Source organism: Tympanuchus pallidicinctus, unplaced genomic scaffold, assembly GCF_026119805.1.
Source record: "Tympanuchus pallidicinctus isolate F22 unplaced genomic scaffold, pur_lepc_1.0 scaffold31, whole genome shotgun sequence".
Lineage (NCBI taxonomy): Eukaryota > Metazoa > Chordata > Aves > Galliformes > Phasianidae > Tympanuchus > Tympanuchus pallidicinctus.
The window spans coordinates 11289166-11306807 of record NW_026294749.1 but is presented as its reverse complement, the minus strand read 5'-3'; positions in this window follow the sequence as shown (position 1 = coordinate 11306807).

Sequence of the window (17642 nt, the reverse complement as noted above, 5' to 3'; positions counted from 1 at the left end):
CACTAGGAACAGACTCATAAACTAAACAGCCTATTTTTCCTGAAATTTGCAGAAGATGGTTCTTCCTATATGGAAATTCTTGGAGAGATGCACAATACTTTAACAGCAAGAACTCTCTTGGCTGTTTCTGGACATCTTAGACGTGTGTTGTACATCTGCTGTATAACGTATAGCAAAATACAACATTTCTGAAAACGGGTCTATTTTTCTTGGCTGCTTTCACAGAACCCTTTGAAATGCTTCCTCCAAAGGTGAAAAACAATTCTTAAATGTACACTGAAAGATAAGTTCCTTAAAAGTTTACTTATCCCTTTCAGTGTAATTCTGATGTATTATTAGAATCATGAGAATAGAACAGAGATCTAGATAGATTCAATTAGGTAGCTAAGTACTTGTTTAAAATTACGTTTTGCTTTATTTGGTAATGAGCAGTTGGTAATTACTTCATAGTGAACATAAATGTTTCAAATGTGATTATATAGCTTTGATTTCTAAATTGCTTATTTAGAAATTATTTGGCGATTAGGAATCTGAATACAGTTTAAATATGGTAGTACTTACCTCCTTCATGTCTGTTCACTTAGAGAGGGATGGATCTGAAGGGCACATTACTTGGTAGATAAATAACTGGTTGGATGGTCACAGTGAGAGGGCTGTGATCAATGGCTCTGTGTACAGGTGGAGGCTGATCACAAGTGGTGTTACTTATGGGTTAGTCTTGGGACCAGTGCTCTTCAACATCTTCATAATGACATAGAGAGTGGGATAGAGTGCACCCTGATCAAGCTTGCAGATGACACCAAACTGAGTCATGCAGTTGGTATGAAAGAATGGATGCCATCCAAAAGGACCCAGCCAAGCTTGAAAACTGGGCTCACGGGCACATAATGAGATTCAGGTGTTGTACTTGGGTTGTGGTGATCCCAGATACGAGTACAGACAGGGAGAACTCACTGAGAGCAGCAAAGTACAGAAGGACTTGGGAGTCCTGGTATATGAAAAGCTCGACATAAGCCAGCAAGTGTGCATTTGCAGCCAAGAAAGCCAAGTGTGTTCTGGGCTGCATCAGACGAGGAGTGTCCAGCAGGGAGAAGGAGATGATTGCCCCCCTCTACTCTGCTCTTGTGATGCCCCATGCATTGTGTCCAGGTCTGGGGCCCTACTAGAGGAAGGATACAGAGCTGTTGGAGAAGAGGACGGTCGTGAAGATGATCAGAGGGCTCATCATCAGAGCACCTCCCTTATGAAGAAAGGATGTAGACTCCAGGAAGACTTCATTACAGCCTTCCAGCACCTAAAGGGAGCTTATAAACAAGAGGGAGATCAATGGTCTGATTGTGATAGGACAAGGAGGAATGGTAATACACTAAAAGAACAGAGGTTTAGATTAGATTTTATGAGGAATTTTTTTTACTCAGAGAGTAATAAGGCATTGGAACAGGTTGCCCAGAGAAGCTGTCGTTCACCCATCCCTGGAGGCCAGGTTAGGTGGGACTGTAGGCAGCCTGATTTAGTTAGTGGCAACCCTGTCCCTGTAGGTGAGTTGAACTAGATGATCTTTGAGGTCTTTTCCAACCCAAGCCATTCTATGATTCACTTTGGAAACTAGTTGCACTTTATATAACTTACTCCAGCTTGGATAACTCTGTGAGTCCAGCATTAAAATTTCAGATGCCAAAAGACCTCAAAGTCTAGAAGAACTCATGTTGGCATGAGTTCATGCAATGAACTGCATAGCTGAGCTTTCTTTCTAGTTGTGATATGTGTACTCCAAGATGGGTGGTTTGTACACCCCCAGTGCTGGCCTTGCTCTGCATGTGTTATGAACTTTTTAGAAATCCCACCCTCACCTTACAATCCATCCAATGTGTAAGGGAGGTCTTCTGAAAATACATAAACATTGATCATATTCTGTAAGAATGGGTGGGAAAGTGTTGATAGATTGAGATACGTAGTCTCAAAAGCCATGTATTACATTCTGTCTAGTACTTTTATGGGGGAGAATTCTGTCGTGATACACATTAGTCAACAGGAGAATATAGTCACATCTACACAGTTCTCAGCATTTCTAGTTAAGGCTTAAGTTGTTTGGACTGTACTCTTATGTTTATTATTCTCTTCTTAAGAGCAGCTCATAACATAGCAGTGTATGGTTTTGGAAAAGCTGAACCACCAGCTACAGTATTTCTAATGAAGTAGATAAGTGAGCTGGAAAAGATTCCTGATGTATATTTGTTGCTTTCTTTTAAGAAACATAAAATGCAGTTTAATCTATTGAGACATTTTTCCTGCATTTGCAGTAAAAATATTATCCTTTTAGTGAATCAAGAATGAAAATACATGCTACTCATGCATGAGTTATCTCCAAGGAGGCATTTGCCAAGTAAATCTTTACATTAAGATGTCTTAGAAATGTAGCCTGTATCAATAATTTATTTTTCACCATGTGAACCAAACCATCAAATCACTTTAGTCCAACACTCTGTTGCGTTATCAACATACTTTACTGAAGCTGTCTTTGACAAGTGAGAGTGCTCTGTGGTCTCCTCGTATCATTTTTTTACCATTGTGGTACTGTAGAAAAGCACTGTTTGATTCTAGAGCAAATCAATCCTTCATTTCCAACAGAAGCACTCAGAAGGAATTCTTAGCATGGTGTGTTTCTCTACCTCAGATGAATTGATTGAATGTAAGAGTCAGTACAGGATGAATACAAGCATAGTTTCTGTTTTATAAACATAAGGAGATTCCCTGCTTATACAATCCTGAGATGATATTAGTTTGTTTCACTATTTATTATTGTAGCAAGTTAATTCCTTTCTATCCAAAACATTAGCAAGCAAATTTTACATGGATTTTTTTATGTGTGTGACTCTGTTTCATTAAGAAACAACACCTCAGCATCTTGATGTAAATTACTTGTTTCAGTGCTTTTTAAATGTTCTTCATCTGAAATTGTGAAGGGGTGTGAAAGTGGGGACCATACAGCATGCCATAACCTACGTGTTCTTAAATGCTGTACATAAACCTTTAACATTACCATGTGCTTGCTGCTCAAGTTAATGCTCAAAGTGGCCAACTAAATAGAAATGCATCCATATTTTGCAATGGTCTGCTCCTTAGAGAATTCTTGGTACCTACACTCTTACATAGCTGTGTCTCAAAAACAAAGTATGTTCTTATTTCCCTTTCTCTTGTGGTCCCTAGGTAGAAATCCTCCATTCAGTTTCTGAGCATCAGGACAATCACTGTGCCTGCTTTAGCTCTGCAAACATTTTTTACAACGCTATGAAGAGCAACTCCACTGCCATTAATTAATGTATTTTTAGAGGTATGTATACTTTGTGGTACTGATTATAAAAATCATAGAATGGCTTAGGTTGGAGGCGACTTTAAAGATCATCCACTTCTCTGCCATGGGCAAAGTAGCCAGCCACCAGATCAGGCTGTTCAGGATCCCATCCACCTGGCCTTGAATGCCTTCGGAGATGGGGCATCCACAAACTTCTCTGGGCAACCTATTCCAATGCCTCACAACCCTCTGAGTAAAAAATTTCTTCCTAACATCTAACTTAAATCTCCCTCTTTTAGTTTAGAGAGATTTCTCTCTGTCCTATCACTATCAGTGTAAAAAGTAAGTCCCCCTCCTCAGTGTAAGCTCTGTTCAAGCACTGGAAGACCACAGTGAGGTCCCTCTGAAACCTTTTCTTCTTCAACCTAAACAAGCCCAAAAATTCAACAGGCTAACATCATTTTAAGATGTTGATAGTGACAGATACTGATGCCTATAGATACTGAAGTCAGTACTGAAAGATATGGATACCTAAAAATACTTGTTGATGGGGATAGGGAAACCTATAATATCAATATAATTACTAATTGATGTGAAAATCAATAAGTACTGATTTAACTATTGATTGCTATTGACATCAAATGTTGCCTATCAGTAGGCATCAATCCTTATTTATATCAAAACTGGTAGTGAAAATGATAGGTATTAGACACCTACTGATGCCTATTAATATAGATAGGTGTTAGTATCACTAGGTGTAGTTCCTTTTTGATTTTGACAAATATCAGTGCCTTTTGATGGGTAAAAATAAGTGATAGGTGTAGATGTCTATTGACTGATATTAATTTTGGTGGGTTCTGATAGGTTATCAATAGCTAATGATATCGATGCCTAGTCAGGTACCAAAATAGGTGGGTAGTGATGCCTGTTGATAGTTTACAATATTGGTAGATCTCAGTGCCTGCTGGCACTTGTCAGTGCTGGTTGGTATTGATAATTGTGTTTGTGCATGCTGACATGATATTGAAAAGCTTTGGTGCCTAACATTAGGTTTTGAAATTTATTGATATTAATGCCTGTAGATATCAGTATCAGTCCTGGCAGTGTTGATTTTAAATTATTGATAGGTATAAATTTCTATTAATTGGTATCAGTTTTGACAGATATTGATGTCTACCATTATTACAATTATTGTAATCAGTCGGTATTATAGAGCATCGTGACTTACTGTTATCAATCAATATGCATACCTGTTAAGAGCTTTTTTAGAAGTAATGATGCCTCTTATCAAAGAGTATCAAGATCAGTAAGTGTTGACAACAACTCTTGTCAATACCTAGCAATAGATACCAGTATCCATTGGTAATACTGGGTATAAAGTCAATAGGTATTGATACCTCTTATCATCAGTCACATAGGCTACTCTGAAACTAATGCCTTTTGTTTATTTCCGTGGATATGACAACAGATACAAAGAGCACAACGACACTATTTGATAGAGCAAATTCTCAGCTGCAAAGCACTCTTTTTCAACATAGACACCACCTTTAGTTATGCATTTTCCCCAGAGATGAACAAGAGCCTGCATGCCATGCTCATAAAAATCTGTACCAGTGGAGGCGACACACTATCACAGATACCACTGTTGAAACACACCACCCACTACCTCACTGTGCTCATATCCACTGTGTGGTCTCCATAAACATTCAGCAAGCCTTAATGTCAATGGGTATGATTATTTCTGCATGGAAGAGTTCAGTGACACAACTTTGTTTCCTATGCACTTCCAGTCAGATGGCATTTTGTCAGACTGCCCCTCTGCTGCCATCTGTTGCGTGGCAACAACATGTATTGGAATAGTGGGAAGGTTCAGCCTCTACTGCCATACCACCAACATCCACTTTTGATATCCTGGGACAACATAATAAAATTGGAGACATTGCTTTTGGAGCTGCTGAATGCTTCCTGGGACCAAACAGTGGGTATTTTCACAGTGAGGTAGTAAGTGATGTGTTTCAGCAGTGATGACAGTGAAGTGAAGGATCAGCCACGTTCCAGATGGCCATGCTTAGCCGTCACAACACAAAGTGAAAACCATCTCCATCAGCTCATCCATGCAAACTGGCTAGTGGTGACAGTGGTGACCATGTTGAGAAATAGCATTTTTTATCTGAGAATTTGCTCTGTCAAGGAGCATTATTGTGCTCTTTGTAACTAGTTTTTTATATGGAAATAAATAAGAGGCATTCGTTTTGCAGTAACCTATAAACATCTGCATATAGTAGCACTATAGATATAAATACTGATAGATACAGCTATACACCAGTATGTATCTACACTGATATAGAGCTTTGCCTAGATATATAGATACATATAAAGCAGAACACACTCTTTTAGTTAAAATTGTCATGGGGGATAGAATGAGATGATTCATCCTTCCAATAACCAACATATGAGTTGCATAAAAAGCCATGTGTGGTCTCCAAGCAAGTATAAAGGGATATTACTTTGTGTCAGTTTTTGAATTCCTGACGATATGTTTTGTCCTTCATGTGTGTGGGAAAAATAATTAGCATTTATGTTTCTGAAAGCCAGCTTAGATTGTGGGAAGGAAACACAACATCAATCACAAAAGACCATCCTTTATTTTCTAGGAGTTTTTTGTCAAGTGACACATTGCTTTATATAGGTACTCACTGCTTTTATGATATCTGGTTTGTTGCAAATACTTTATTTTCACAGTTACAGAATGAGTTGGTCAAATATTTAGGAAAAATAAAAAAAAAAGATGTTTTCTAATTTTACAAAAGAAATTAATGTCTTAGTAGTGGCCTGCTTTCTGGTATCTTTCAGAAATCAAATATATCTATGAGCATGTGACAGTCTCACAAGTACTTAAAAGTTAACCTGAGGGATTTGCTGTTTTGACCTGTCTGGGAAAAGAAATGAAGGAGGGGGGAGGATCTAGATAACTGAGTAAATACGAAAGGCTAAATCCTTCAGCTATAAACCAGGCACACACCCAATGATGTCAGTGTGTTTGGCTTACAGTGGAAATAAAGTGACATTTTATTACACACTAAGTGAGAATCTTTTCTTGCCCAGAATGAGGGAAAAGTGCAAACAGGTGCTGGCTCAGCAGGAATGGAAACTCAAGAATAACAGTGGTTTTTACTTAGGCTGATACACATCCTGGAGGACTAAATTTCTGTCAGTACCTTAATAAAAAATTATCTACTACTCAATCTACCTATGCCTGGGTTAGAGCCTACCTGCGGGAGTTTTGGACCGTGGGGCTGCATAACATCATTTCTCAAGCTCTGCTTTTGTGCTGTGCACAGGCAGTCAAGAGGGCGGTTCATCACAGCTAAGGGAGCAGAGGCCCCAGTCTGCTCTGGTTGACGGGAGAAGAAAGGAGTGATTATCTGAGAAGAGACCGTCTACCGTGATCAAATAAGACTTCGTTGTCTGGTAAATCAGGAAATGTCAGTTTTTCTGAAAGGTTAATAAGAGGCTCTAGAAATGCATTAAATCCAATCTTACAGAGCGTATGCTGATGACTTCATGTGAAGATTCTGGAAATAAGAAGGGGCAAGAAAGAATACTTTAGGCAACAGTCTTTGTTCGAGCAGCTGGAAAATGCTGAATTTCTCCTGCACTGAACTCTCTGCCTGGTACTCTATGCTACCACAGGACATAGCACCAGAACATTTGAACCAAAAGCAATGATCAAATTTTTTTGTACTTACTGAAGTGTAATTAAATGAGTGACATGGACATGAAGGGAACAAAATTCTGTTCGCTCTGGAAGTGAACAACATCAATTTCTCTGTTATTTATTCTAAATGGGCTGAATAAAACTTCAGTCCCTGCAGGAACTGGCAGAAGACTGTATAATGTTAAGATAACTTTTTCACGTCAGTCAGAATCATCCGTGCCTCTTCTGTTTTACCTGAAGAATCATTTAAAAAGGGAATTTGTTAATAAACATACTTTATATGCAGCCTGTCCTCTTGCCATTTTATAATCTTATAGGCTTTACCAGATGCAGAAGCAAAGGACATATAGGAACAAGAAACACAAATTTTGTTATCTGGGATTAATTGAACAACTTGCAGTTTTCTGCCATAGCTTTCTAGGCAGTATCTTCTGATATATATTCAGGTTGGGATTTTATTTTTAGGTCATTAGCCTCATTTGTGAGTTTCTTTCATTGCCTTGCTGCTTTGATGAGATTTGCTTTCCGTAGTTGCTAGCAGGTTTTTACAATGCGAGCACAATTGGTTAATCCTATAATAGAAGCCTGCTGCGTGGAGAGTGCTATTTTTACTGTACATACTGTATCTCATAGCATAAGCCAGTTTTAGAATGAGATACAGCTGCCATTAAATCTATACATCTCAAGAAGGACTGTGAATAGCTGCTCCTTACATACAGACATGTCCTGTGGTTCTGTTATCCTGGCTCAGGCTCTAAGTAAAGCCAATCTTTAGCAAATCAATACCCTTAGTTCTCATTTTTTCTTCTTTTTCTTTGCTAACTTGATTTGTTTTTTTTCCTGAAAAGAAACTGTGCCTGGATATACACTGCATTAGCATCCCAGAATCACAGAATCATAAGAATATCCCTAGCTGGAGGGGACCCAAAAATATTATTGAGTCCAACTCCTGACTCCACACAGGGCCACACAAAATTTAAATGCTCTGAGAGCACTGTCCAAATACTTCTTGAATTCTAACAAGGTAAGTTCCACGACCATTGCTCCAGGGAGACTGTTCCAGAGCCTGGTGTCCCTCTTGTGAAGAACCTAAAAGCCAGGCTGACCCTCCCCTGATACAGCTCCATGCCTTCCCCTCAGATCCTATCATTTTCATCATGGAGAAGAGATCAGTGCTGCCCCTGCACTCTCCTTGTGGGGCAGCTGTAGGCCACCACGAGGCGTCTCCTCAGTCTCCTCTTCTTTGGACTGAACCAAGAGACCTCCGCTATTCCTCATTCTAGGGCTCCTTTACCATCTTTGTAGCCCCTCTTTAAACATTCTCTAATATCAAATTTAGTAATCCTTATGCAATCATTTTAAAAACCTTTGGAGTTAATACCTTTTGCAAAGATACAAACTGAAGGAATTGAGAAGGTGCTTTGAAAACCCACAAGTTCAGAGATGATTGTGCATTAGCAAGAGCTGGGGATTGACTGCCTGAGGAAACATCAGTGAAAAAACTTAGGAGAAATTCATTGTCTACTACTTTTTCTTGCATAGCTGCATCTCCACAAAAAGAACCACAAGTCTTTGTCCTTCTTTGGTATCAGACACTACTGGAGGGCACAGTTTTGTCACTTGTTATCTCACCTGCCAAACTTTGGTTAATCATCAAATTGTTGATTTACACAGAAGACAAAAAGCTCAACCTCTTCTGACCACTCTACATCTCCAAACTCAAGAGGCTAACCTGCAAAAAAACACAGCAGTTTTATTTATAGATTTTTGTTCTTTTAATAGCAAGCACAACTTGGACTCTTGCTGCTCTTTTAGAGATAGAAATGGCTTGGTTCCCTGCCATTCACTGAATATTGGTCTCTACAGTGAATATGCATATGTTCCATGAATTTCTCTGAGTTGTTGCTAAAACCTGTGCCTCAGATCACTGGGTAAAGAATGGTGACCATGTCTATCCTTCTTGTCATTTCCTGAATGATATCCATGTCTGTGCTTCTCATCGTTCTGTGACCAATTGGCATGCCTGGTATCCACTCCATTCTCTAGGTGTTTGGCATACCTAAGCCTCTTGGCATTTGGTGGAGAGCTCACATCCATGGGCTCCTCCCTGTCATTCACTAGAGGTCAGGAATGATTTGGTCCAATGCCATTCCCTTGATGGTGGGCAAGTTTCTGTGCCATGTCAGTCTCTGGGCGATGAGCTCGCCCTGGTACCACATGTACTTCGTAGCAGACATGCCTTGGCCCCATGTCATTCTCTAGAGAATCCACCTCCATGGGCTTCTCACTGTCCTGTAGCTGACAGGCATGAGTTGGCCCCATGACGATTCATGATAGTGAACATGCCTCGACCCCACAACATTCTTCATCATTCACTGGAGGTCAGGAATGATTGTGTTACTTCCACATTTTCTCTTTGTAGTGTGGCACCCCTGATGTTCATGGAATTGCCTCTCTCTTGTCCCACACCCACTTGGGCTGTCACCTGCCTTCCTGCTTTGACTCCTCTTCTGTCCACATTTGTATGGCACCAGAAGGCCTAAGCTCAGCAAGTGCTGGTCCAGCTGCCAGTGCTCCTGTACTTACAGAGTCCACAGATAAAGGCAGGGCAGTGGTGTCCACTGGGATGTGCATAGGCCACTGTGATGGTCATTATGACAGTATCCAATGTGTGTGGTTTTATATTGCAGCACCCAAAAGTGCACACAGAACTCAGTGCTGCACCACCATAGAGCAGAGTGGAACAATCCCTTTCCTCTACTGGCTAGTACTGCTCTGGCTGATGCACTCCAGGAGTAAGGCCCTTTTGGCTGCCTATTCAGTTTACTCTCATCCAGAATCGTATATGGGTTCTGCCCTCCAGCCTATCCTAGATGTACACTGAAAATGCTAAATTAGGGTTTTTACCAAAGTCTGTGCAACAACCTCCCCCTTCACATCCTATATGTACGTGTCCTGATTCTCTTCTGACACTTTTTTGCAGCTTCTGAATCATGGGATAGGCAAGGACCCTTCTGTGTGCATGCATGTGCATCAAGCCTCTGGAGGACCATAGCGGAGAACCTTGTGCTGATCTGGCGTGCTTGTTTAGCATAAAATCCATCAGCAGAGTTCTGCCAAATGCAAGGGTTTCTACCTGGCACATCTGTGCATTTATCAAGTCACAAAAAGACCCTTCAGGGGGCTTTAAAAATTTCCATGAATCATCCCAACCTGTACATACCTCAGTCTGAACCCTCTGGGAGGAGGCTAAGGTGACTGCTGCTGATTTACTAAGGCAGGCTGCTCAGTCTGCCAAGGCATAAGTAAATCATGGCAGACGTGTGAGAAAAAGGATAAAGCACAGTTGTTTTCAGATGCTTATTCACTCACCCATTCTCTCACTAGGAGATCTGCAAACTGTAATGAGTAGGTTTACAGTTATTCCTACTGGAGTCTTCCAGTGTTCTCAAGTATAAACAGTTTGAAAACCTCTTCAGCTGTGGCTAATTCAGAGAATGTGCTCAGACCTTCTCCTATCAGTAGCTCCCCCAGGGAAGACCAAAAAAGCTCCTCTACACACACACAAAGAAGTCACATTTTATTTATATTGAAAACTGTAACAGTTTCAATTGCCTCTAAACAGAGGCAATTCAGATGGAACAAATCCCAAGCAAGTTGCAAGGGCTAAAACCTGATTGCATATTTTAAGACTTGGTACGGCATTACGCTGAGAGGAACAGAGGGGGCTGGAGGCCTGAGTTTGCTCCTTCATTTTGCAGCCTCTGAAGTAACACAATAGGTATGGGGAGAGCAAGAGCCTAAGTAGAGAAGCACAAGAGCTACCCTGAAAAGCAAAACAGCCCAGTCAAATGGACTGAAAGAAAGCAAGGCTACTAATCATTTGCTCTTATCTCTCTTATTAGAGCTGTGCTTGAGCCACGAAGCTCACATTCCCAGCCTCGCTATAATTCAAAAAGCTATTTGGAACTATATATACATCTTGATTTCAAGAACAACATGTGTATTTATGTCTCAAGTATGATGCATTTAATGTAGAAATAAACAAAATTACCCTCCAGCAGCAGACTCTGAAGCCTCTAGATGCCCTATGTTTCATATCTTACTTATTTAGTACTTAATAGCTTTGTGGCATTTTGTACTAAATTTTCTGTATTAACAAAAATATTTCTTGTTTTTGAGTTGGGATGATTGAGTCATATTCAGATCTGTCCACAGGAGACTGTAATTAAATTCAGAGGTATAACTGAATCAAATATGTCCACTAGTTAATGATACCCTCAATTATATATATGCGTGTATGTATATTTATGCATGTCACGTGTGTCGTCAGAGATTGTATGTTTATCTACATGGAAATCACTGTACATATACCACACATTCTTCAATATTTTTAAGTCAGAATACTGCATCACATCTATAATCTTAAAAGCTGGATTCAGTAGATAAAGTAGTAAAAACCTTATAATAATGACAGCTTTCCAAAGATATTACAGATGTCTGAGACATTAGAAGTATAGATGATAGTGAACATGAAAATTCTCAGTTATACTCAGGGCTCCCTGTGACTAATTTAAAACCCATTATTTTACCATAAAACTTTATTTTTGGCAAGGACTCTTTTAAAGTCTGATTTTTTAAAAAACAATAATTATGCAATGAAAACTGAGGAGGCTTTCAACACTAGAATTATGTCTGCATTTTTTATTTTGATGTATGTTGGGGTTTTCCCAAGAAGAAATGTGTTCACCAGCTGACTGCTCTCAAATCTCTCCATGTGTAATCTGTGGCCATGAAATATTTTTTCAAGCAGTTGGAGGATAATGAATATGATTATTTAAAATTCTAAAATAAACCAGTTAGCAAGCTGACCTGGGTCTGTTTCTGTAGTCTGAGCTAAGCTCACTGTGTTTTTTTCTCTCTTGTTTTGTATATTGTATTTCTGAACATGCCCTATCACTTAGTCATTATTTCCATGCTAAAGCCCAGTTTAGACAGTATCCCTACTCTGAGAATTAGTAACTGCTATCAAGGAAAATGAGGGGACAATATTTCATGCTAGCTCAGGTTGGCTTTTTGATATCATTGCTGCATTTTAGTTCAGATCCCACTGCCCCCCAAATGTAATAAAAGTGGTTTTTTTTTTTTTTTTTTTTTTTTTTTGTTTTGTTTTGTTTTTGTGTATGGGTAAAGAAAAATGGGAAAAATGTGGTAAAACCACATTTCAGGGGATAAAACCACTGTTAACACATTCTCTCTCCTTTTTTTCTTCCTGTCATTTCTCTCCCGTACCTCCTGCCTGCAAAATGTTCTTTGAAAGCAAACACGTTACTCAAAGGAACTGTCTAAGGAAGTTGCTTTTACTTTTCATTGCAGGGTTGGCCTATTGAAAGTGATTAACTTGACTGTGATGGAAAGAGAAAAACAATCTGGAAGCAACTGGCAAATTGCAAAGCAATGACTAACATTTTCTTTGCTGCAGGATTTAGCTCAGAGACATTACACTTAATGGATACCATTTACTTGGAATCACAGAATCACAGAATCACCAAGGTTGGAAGAAACCTCCAAGATCATCCAGTCCAACCGTCCACCTATCACCAATATTTCCCACTAAATCATGTCCCTCAGTACAACATCTAAACATTTCCTGAACACCTCCATGGTCGGTGACTCCACCACATCCCATGGCAGCCCATTCCAGTGCCTGAACACTCTTTCAGATAGTGGTTTTTGCTAATATCCAACCTGAAAACGAACTTAAAGCACTGAAGTTTTTGATGTAGGCCTTCTTTTTTTTTTTTTTCTGTTTTTTTTCTTTTTTAAGTAGTATTTCTGTAGCAGTTTACCCTGTGTTTCTGAATCCATAGGAAAAGTTGCATGAATACAACAATGTAGGCATGGTGCTGTGTTTAAAAGGTGTCTACTGTTCCCAGCTGGCTTGTTGTGTCTTGAATACACATAATTTGAGGCTTGAAATATTTGGGAATGCATTTCCTGTCTTCCAAGTGATTACAAACAGCTGAAAAGTAATTTAGACATACAAACAAATGGAAGCTGTCAGATGAGTGAAAAAGTTAAAGAAATTTGAATATAGCATTTAGAGGATTTCATTTGGTTCCTCAAATAAGGAATATAACCATCTTTTGTGAAATTGTGTGTGTAAAGAACTGTTGTTACTGTCTACCATTTTAAAATAAAAGGGGAAAACAAAACATTTCTTTCATAAGTGTATTTCTTGATTTGTACATTCTGTCGAGTAATATGTGGAGAGACTGCATTCTCCAAAAAGTACACATTTTGTATTCACTATATCTTATGCATCATTTCTCAGGTAAGTAGTTCCACTGTACCATAAGTAAGTAGTACCATGCACCATTTCTCACGAAGTAGTATTTCTCATTGTGTGGAAAAAGAATGGAGAAAAAAAAAAGAAGCAATATATTTTTAAAAAAGGACTGTAAACAAGTTTACTATCTCTTCTAAATTTCAGTTTCTGGAGTCTTTCGAAATTCCATACAAGATCAACAGAACGTTTTGTATAAGCAACTTTTTCTGTACATCTCTAACTGTATGAAATACATGCTTCTGTTCAATGGTCAAAAGTTAAACCCTGAAAACTGAATTTCACTTGACACGAAACATTTTCATTTCAAGCTTTCTAACTTTTAGCTTTAATAGCTAAATATTTTAAAGATTTCAAAATGAAAATGTAGTATGATCCAAATATTCTGTAACAAAGCAGCTCACATTTACTAAATTTCATTTCCTGGTACTAAATTTGTTCTAATTGGTAACTGGATTTCTCTGGTAAATATGATGTTTGTGAAAACAGGGATTACAGCTCTAATTCCATCAACAAACCTTGAAAAAGAAGAACTCTAGCTTTCTGGATGTCTGTCATCTGTGGAGCTTTCAGGCAGCATGTTTTAACTCATGCTTCCTCTGCTCTCCCGACAGATAAAGTGTAGCACTCCGACACAGGTCCATGCATCTGTGGCATTTGTGGCAGGCATTTATTCCTCCTTTAGGGATGGAGTGGCAGTGCTAAAAGTGTATGATGTGCTGATATTTTAAACACACAGCTTTAATAGAAGCATCCTACATTCGCGACCTACAATCACATTTTTTGTTTCCTCACACATTCTGTGGTACAAATGCAACAAAATCAACAGCACAAAGTATTTGTGAATTTGTGTCAACTGCTGACAAGGTACCAGGCTGAAGTCAGGGCTGAACCAATGGTGCGGAGTTACTTCCACAGCTGAGATGGCTGAATGACCCTCTCTCACCTCTTACCCCAACAAAACACTTGATTCCAAACACCCTGTGTGGATGCCCATCCCTGGAGGTGTTCAAGGCCAGGTTGGATGGGGCCCTGGGCAGTATTAAATGTTAAGTATTAAGTATTAAATGTGGAGGTTGGTGGCCCTGCATATGGCAGGGGGTTGGCTGTTCATGATCCTTGAGGTTCCTTCCAACCCTGGCCATTCTGTGATTCTGTGAACCTCTTTTTTTTACTTTTTGATCTCACTGTTCATCTTGACTGAAATAACTATTAGATCTTTCCAAATCAAGGAGTCTAGTTCTAACATTCCTTCCCTGAGGATATCTATCAGACTGCTAAGGTTGCATGGAATGAGAGGTCTTTCCATCCACATCTCTAACTTACATCTCCCTTAAGCCCTTCTTAGAGGCCTTTTTCTTAGTTTTGCTTTGCTTTTTATTTCCTAATATCTCCATTTCATTATTTTATTCTTTGTTTTCAACTTTTTTTGTAGAAGGAAACCAAATCCGCCATCTTTAATGGCAGATGCTTCATGTAATATTTAAATATTACTAAGTTGAAAAAATACATACTTCACTGCATTTTGCTCTTCAGATCTCCGAATTTTACTTTTTCTTCAAACTTCTACCTGCTTCTCATTCTCTTATAGATGAAAACATGACCCTTCCTATATCTATCCTATTTGTGGTTATAGGCAATTGAGCAAAAGGTATCAAGGAACATGTGAAATATGGAATACGTGAATTACAACTGAGAAAAACTCTATGAAGGATTTATGACAGGATATATTAGACAGCAGTCCATTTCAAAGTACTCAGGTCAAGTGACTGATGAGTGCTAGGGATGTAGTTGAAGGGAAGCATTTTAAGCCACTGTCTCTCCTTTGTTTAAGTGCTGACATCTTGCTTGGTGATGCAGAGAAGGTCCTTGCCTGAAGAAACTGATATCCCTGGATTAGGCCAACAGGTTCCTCACACTTCATATCAAATTACTAAGGCTCTTTGAAAGCATAGCTCACACTGTATTTTTACACATAGCCATCTGTTTATACATTTATGCAACATAAGAAAATGGGGGCCTAGCTAGAAGCCAGTAGTGGCCATTCAAACACAGATGACATTAAAAAATCTCTATAAAGTAGTACTTCTGGCCTGGCTAAATTTCAATCTCCACTTAGGGATAGAGCACAATAGGTCCAATGCACACATCAGTATTGCACCAAGGGTAGAGATCGTGTTGTGCAGCCTGACTATAGCAGAATCACAGGCACTATAGTGGCATTTTTTAGATTTCCTACAGTCATAACCCAACTCTAGGAGCAGACCTTTGCCTATCTGTTCTTCGGATTGTTATTATAGGAGATTTCAGGGTTGTTTTTTATGCATGAACTGGATATAACGCACCAGGTGTGCACAATTTTGGACTAGAAATATAGAAACCAATGTGAAAGAATTTCCATTGGGTGAACCACAGCAATTTTGAGAATAAAGTGAAACCTTCACAGCACTGATGTGATAGTCTTTTAAAACCCTCTGCTTATTTGTTATCTGTACTGGTGTGTAAAGCACAAGCAACATTTCTTTCCCAGTGCTTTCCCTGTCTCAAATGACACTGCAACTCAGACAATAACATGCAGAGCACATGATTAATGAATCTGTGCACTGAGGACAGGCCAGCTGTGGGATCACAAAGAGCTGCTTTGTGTGCACTTGACTGCATGTTCAAGAAACTCCACAAATTGATAATTTGTTAAATTAATTGACTTTCTCTGCGTAATGTTAATGTAACCTTCAGTAAGAAAAAGCACACAGATTTTAAAAACAAAAATGCATAGTCAAATCCACAGAGAATGACTTAGGTCTGGAGCTTACCACTTCGTCCTCTACTGAGGATATTAATATTAGTCAGAAGTACTTAAAAATAGCTCATCTTAAAAAAAGAATAAAATAGTAAATGTCTATTCAATTTCTAGGCCATTTACAACTGAGCATAATACAGAAATACGTGTCACAAAAGGGTCACGGCAACAACAATACCTGTTTTATATCATGCATAAATCCTGAAAAGAGCGATTCACCCCTGTGAGAGGCAGAACACTGCCATTTACTCCTCCCTTCTCCAACAAAACACAACAGAGTTGATGCTAATTCAGTGAATTCCTGTAGACGATTTGAGTTTAGATCTTTATCTTTGGTAGAACCTTGCCGAGCTAAGAATAGAAAAGGTTTGAACATAGCTGTTTAGATTTCGGCCCTTAACACTGACCTGAGTCCTCCTTCCCAAAGCTCCATAGGATCAGAGCTTTTATCCTATTGGCACTGTGTCCAAATGGGAGCTATAAATGAATGCAGAGATGCTGCCATAAAGCCACATGACATGAGCAAGTTTGTTCTGCTGTTTGAGTCAGAGAAGAAAATTATGGTATTCAGCAGTTCTATGGACTCATCTTTGATAACTGAGACCCTGATGATAAATATATGTATTTAAATTCAACCAGGAGTGCATGTTTAATAAAATCATGGAAAGAAGAAAGTAGCAAAGAGTTGTGAATTAATGTATATTATGCTTTCGGACTTCCTTTGCTAAAGGCTTGTGGACAGCATTAGAATCAGAACAGAATCCTGGTCTTATAAATAGAATCATTGTGCTCTGAGCACCTCGTATGATGTCTAACCAGAACCTCCTTGGCTGAGGGAAAGCCTTCCTTTCTTAGCAATGATGAACTAATGAACTAAAACAATGTTTATTTTTTTTTCTATGAGGGAAAAGGAAAATCTCATCAAACAAACAATGGACCTAATGAACTCTCTCTTACTTCAGGCTCTGGTTATCGATGGAAAGCATTTTTCCTTGCAGCAGATGCAATCAGTTTCTTGCATACACTGAGAAACATATTCTTTAGGAAGAAAAATATCCTCATGGTGAGCTGTGAAAACCTCTGCTCCAGTCCAGCAATGCTGTGTGCATGCATTAGGTCTGCCTGTATGAGTGCTGGGTCTGAGGACGGTCCTGCTTTAAAATGGTGACATGCAAGCATGCTGCCATTTTGCAGGCCCTCTGAATGGCACAGCTAAGTAGATACACAGTGATTCTGCAAATTTCCAGTGGGAAGAATCTGTTCATTGTATATTGGCCTATTAAAAAGAGTAACATAAAAAGTGTAGCCTTGGCCAGGCTCCGTATGAGAGGGATTTCTTTAACAGATGACCGAGTCTAAGTTTTGATGGATGTCATCAGCATGCTTTGTCTTTTCAAAGACAGTAGATACATAAAAGTGTTTGGAGTCTTGGGGAATTTATAAAAAGCATTCACCTGATCAAGATTTATTCTGTTTTAGTAAGGCA